Source organism: Microtus oregoni, unplaced genomic scaffold (assembly GCF_018167655.1).
Source record: "Microtus oregoni isolate MIOR12 unplaced genomic scaffold, Mior012 000015F_ref0000493, whole genome shotgun sequence".
Taxonomy (NCBI): Eukaryota; Metazoa; Chordata; class Mammalia; order Rodentia; family Cricetidae; genus Microtus; species Microtus oregoni.
Genome location: NW_024543074.1, coordinates 28,071,279 through 28,076,832, shown reverse-complemented (window position 1 = coordinate 28,076,832; position 5,554 = coordinate 28,071,279). Strand labels below are relative to the sequence as shown.

General features: G+C 44.1%; 1 pseudogene; it reads right to left on the bottom strand.

The window, feature by feature from the left end:
* Positions 1–606: 606 nt before the first annotated feature.
* Positions 607–1,239, bottom strand: LOC121456894 (annotated as a pseudogene).
* Positions 1,240–5,554: the final 4,315 nt, after the last annotated feature.

The following is a 5,554-nucleotide window of genomic DNA, read 5'->3' as shown; positions in this document are numbered from 1 at the left end:
AGATTGTTTTGCTTATATTGACAGCCTGTCAGGCATTTTTCTGTGTTCTTCAGAATGTCTGGCAGACTCTTTTTTTTTTTTTTTTTTTTTTTTGGTTTTTCGAGACAGGGTTTCTCTGTGGTTTTGGAGCCTGTGCTGGAACTCGCTCTTGTAGACCAGGCTGGTCTCGAACTCACAGAGATCCGCCTGCCTCTGCCTCCCGAGTGCTGGGATTAAAGGCGTGCGCCACCACCGCCCGGCTCTGGCAGACTCTTTCATGAAGCAGGAGCTCTTAAGAAGTGTCTCATCTTCTTTTGGCAAGTTCAGCAGTCATTTTTCCGTGAATCCTGCATGTCCTATATATACAACATACTGTCAAGCAGCCCAGGCGAGAGCAGTTTCTTGCCCAAATGGTTGGCCTTGTCACATTGAAGGCAAATTCCATAACGAGTTTCTTCAATGTCCATCAACTATGCTGAAGTAATTGTTGCTGCCAGAAGCAGACATGCCTCACTGTTGAGAAAAGTCTAAGTTCTTAAAACACTTTATTTATTTATTTTTTTTCTGTCTTACAAACTTTATTAGTGCTGGGGAAAGGAGGACAGGCAGCTCCAGTCTCTCCCTACATTACTGCTTGCCGTTGCCATTGATGGGATGGTTCAAATGGTCAGGGGAGGACAGGAAGGCCTTGATCTTGGGCCGGGCACTGAGGCGTGCCACATAGGCACTGAGCAGGGGCAAGTTGTCCAGGCAGCCAGGGGCCAGGACCTGGTGGATCAGCAGCAGATCTAGCAAGTTGTAATCGGCGAAGGAGATCTGGTCACCCACGATGAAGGCTTTGCCTCCTTGGTTCTGGGACAGCAGGGTCTCGAAAGGTTTCAGGTGTCCAGGCAGGGCCTTCACATAGTCATCCTTCCCTTCCTCATATTTGGTGTAGATGAGGGTGATGTATTTCAGGCGAAGGTCTTCCACCCCATCATTCACCATATCCACCAGGGCAGCCTCCTTCTGATCTTTTCCATAAAGCCCAAGGGATCGGCCCAAGTGCCTCAAGATGGCATTAGATTGGTACAAGGTAAGGTCTCCATCCTGAAACTTGGGGAGCTGACCATACAGACAGGTGGACTTGAGCAAGCCTTTCATCCAAGTATCTATGGACACCACCTCCTCCTTCCAGCTCTGGTCCTGGTCAGCCAGTAGTATGCGCATGGCCTCATAGTGCCCTCAAACTGGGAAGTAGACAATGGTGTACGGCGGCATGGCTGCTGCATAGACGGAGGCATGAATTCCGAGCTGCATAGACGGTAACGGATCTTGGGTGTGGAAGCCAGCCTCTTAAAACACTTTAAATGGTATATTCTGTACATCTTTGAAAGATTTGAAGAATACCTATCCATTTGAAATATATCTCTGTACATCGAGAAAACCTAACTAACATGACTACAGTTTGACTTTATAGATGACTATCTATTAATCTGTATTTCTTAATTATATATTACATTTTTAAATGAGCTGTACAAACACAATACCTTAATGAGTAGAAACATAATATAACAAATTTGACCTTAAATTTGTATCAATATACCAAAGTCCGTACCAATGTAAAGTATTCATCTCTATATCATATCCCCCTTATTTATTTATTTAGAAATTGACTGTGACCATTAGTCATTTACAATCAACCCCCTTTAAATGAAAACAAACATTTTAAGCAAACATTTTGGGAATTTTGGCATAGCTTTTTCCAAACTGCTTCCTGTTGTTTGTTGGGCAAAGTATTTTTAAGGTTCATGGAGACTTTTTGGGGGGGGGATCTTGTTCCATCATACCACATTAGCCTGGAAGGAATCCACATGTTCCCATCCTATGTGGAAACAAAAGTAGAACCTCTTTTCCAAAGTAGCATATTCTTTTTTTTTTAATACACTTTTTTAAAATATTTATTTATTTATTTATTTATTTATTTATTATGTATATAATATTCTGTCTGTGTGTATGTCTGCAGGCCAGAAGAGGGCACCAGACCTCATTACAGATGGTTGTGAGCCACCATGTGGTTGCTGGGAATTGAACTCAGGACCTTTGGAAGAGCAGGCAATGCTCTTAACCTCTGAGCCATCTCTCCAGCCCCCAAAGTAGCATATTCTTACACTCAAATTTTAAAGTCAAGATACCTTTAAAATATATATGTTGGTTTAGCTTAGGAGTCCCCAGAATCAAATAATTCTGCAGTCAAAAAATTCAAAGAAACCACAATAATACACACAATTCAGACTCTCTGTATTTTCCATCTTTACGTGGCTTTTTTTCCTATTACTTTTCTACTCCTTTAATCTACAACTGTCTGATTCTTCTATGTTACTTTTACTGTCTCTTTAGAGACTTGTTTTATTTTTTAAAACCATTTTTTCTATAACTGCCTGTACTTATTTTTTTTTTTTTTTTTTTTTTGGTTTTCAAGACAGGGTTTCTCTGTAGCTCTCTGTAGCTTTGGAGCCTGTGAGCCTGTCCTGGAACTCCCTTTGTAGATCAGGCTGGCCTCAAACTCACAGAGATCCACCTGCCTCTGCCTCCCGAGTGCTGGGATTAAAGGCATGCACCACCACCGCCCGGCTCCTTTTTTTCTTAAAACACATTCTGACCCATCTAGAGCCTTATTGTTGTCTGATCTGTCTTTATTGCTTGTCTGTAATCCTTTTTGATCACTGTTGTAAACTGTTAAGCAGGCATGGCTAAGACCAGAACAGCCGCTTTGGCTGTCGAATCCACCCTGCTCAGCATCCCAGTATGGCAGAAGTCTGTTTACTGACGGCTCTGAGAGCTATGTTTACCACCCCAACTCTCAGAAGCAGTTGGTCCATGCTGCCACTAAGTAACTTCCAGCACACTGTCCAGAAATGCCATTCAAGTGCTCCTTAACAGGACCTCCCAAAAGAGCCAGAGCCATTTATGTCTTCTGCATGTACCAGGAAGTTTTTCTCAAAGCAGCCACATAGTTTTTCAGTTTTTGCTGCTAACGCTGATTCAAGAAGCCTTCTCTCAAAGAAACTGCACCTCTGCCCACCACCAGTGAATAGAGCCAATTTGAAAAAAAAATGCAGCTACCAAGAAATTCCAATTGACTCCCATTTTTGTAGTCTACAAGCACTGGGTTTTTTTTTATAAGCTTTTTAAAGTCTTATGTAGATCCATGCCCCAGACGGTGGGCGCCATTTATAAGTAGAGACTGCACATTGGTTTTCTGGCTGCCCAGACCCAAATAATCACACAGAAATTATATTGATATAACACTGTTTGATGGCTCAGGCATATATCTCGCTAGCTCTTACATCTTAAATTAACCCATTTCTATTGATCAATGTATCACCACGAGGCTGTGGCCTGCCTACCAGTTCTGGCATCTTTCTCCTTTGACAGCTACATGGTGTCTCCCTGACTTTGCCTTCTTACTCCCTGCATTCAGTTCAGTTTTCCCTCCTAGCTCTATTCTGCCCTGCCATAGGCCAAAGCAGCTTCTTTATTAACCAAAGGTAATAAAACATATCCACCACATACCAAGAGGAATCCCACATCATGAGTCTGTGTTTTGTTTGTGTGGGCACAAGTCCATCTGTACAATCATGGTTAAAACCCAGACTCTGGCAGAAACTGACCAGCTCCAGACTCCCCAGTACAAACATCCCCCCATTATCCCTCTTCCCAGACCCTTTTCCAGTACCATCCCACCAGTGAGTCTCCAGCCCTTCAGTCTTTAGTCTAATGCTGTAGTCTAAGCACTCCGTATTTCTACCATGTATCACCCCTTTCTTATCCTCACTTCTCAATTAAACCAGGTGACATCCCTTTGACTTTTGCTATAAACATCCTTTTACATATACTACTTGGTTGGTGATATTTGTTTGAAATAAGGTTTCATGCTTGCCAGTGTGGCCTCTAATTCATTGTGTAACTAAGGATGGCCTTGAACTCCTGATCTTCCTGATTCCCTTTCTGACATGCTAGTATTAGAGAATGAGCCCACCTAGCTCTGTGTACAATTAATTCTCTTCTTTCATTTTACTTGACTTTAACACTGCAGGCTGGGCCAGGCACAGCGGGGCATCCCTTTTGTGCCAGTACTCAGAAACCTGAATCAGGAGGATTGTCACTGCTTTGAGACTAGCCTGGAATACATAGTTAATGCAAGACCAGTCTGAGCTACAGAGTAAGATCCTATCTCAAAAGAACAAAACAAATGGGCCAGAAAGATGGCTCAAGGGTTGAGAGCACTGCCCCCTCTTCCAGAGAACCTGAGGGCCACACTGATCTGAGTGGCTTGTACTGCAACCCCAGAGGCGAAGGTGATATCTGGGCCTGTGCTATAGCTGGGGACCATTTCTGGGTCCGTGGTCCTATCAAAGCTGGGGTCCATTTGATGTCAGTAGTCCATATTACCACTCAAATCCATGCGGATGCCTATGGTCTGGGAGGCCACCAGAAGCTATGTTGACGTCTGATGGCCAAGCAAAGCTGGTTCTACCCAGCTACAGTGGAAGAAGAGTTGGTCCCACCCCTCACCAACTGCCATACAGAGGCACTGGTGCAGTGTTGGCACTGGAGAACTGGTCCCAGAGGCATGGGTGAAGAGGAGCTGGCCTGGCTCTTCACCAGCCACCACAAGGCAGGTCTAAGGGGTAGCCTAGGTTGGGAGAGCTATCCCCAATAGTGTGAGTAAACAGAAGCTTTTTTTCTGTCCCACCCTGTCCCCCAACCATTTCCAAATAAACACTTAGAGGCTTATATTAGTTATAAATGTTTGGCATATGACTCAGGCTTATTATTAGCTACCTCTTACATTTAAATTAACCCATATATCTTATCTACGCTTTGCCACGCGATTCGTGACTTGTTACCCTATTTTCTATATATCTTGCTTCCTGGGAAGCCGACTGGCATCTCCCAGACTCCATGCCTCTTCTCCTGTACCTCTGCTTGGATTTCCCTCATGGCTCTATCCTGCCTTGCCATAGACCAGGCAGCTTTATTATTAACCAATGAGAGCAATACATATTCAAAGCATACAGAACAACCATCCCACAGTAGGCGTTGGCCTGGGAGAGCTGGTAGAACCATTGTAGGATTTCCATGACTCAGGGAAACAGCAGGATCGCAGAGAGGAGTCTCAATATTGATGTAGCAGAAGCCAGAGGCCTTGAATCAGACCAACAACCCATTGCAATGAACATTTGCGAGCAAAGCTGTTTGGGCAAAAGAGTGTATACCAAGTGACACCCCGAATTGCCCAATGCCACTGCAATGAATGAGTATGTGATGGAGAGGCAGGAAAGAAGGAGTAGCAAAGTGACACACACACACATATGCACACAGACACACACAGACACACACACAGACACATGCACACAGACACACACACAGGCACACACACACAGACACACACACAGGTATGTGCTCGCTCATGCATTGCAGTTAACAGAGGAGCAGGTTGTTGCCCACAGGGGTTGGCAAGATGATTTCTATTATCATTTTTTTATTTCCTTTTGGGGGAAGAGGTTATCAGGGTGGAAGGCAGACATGG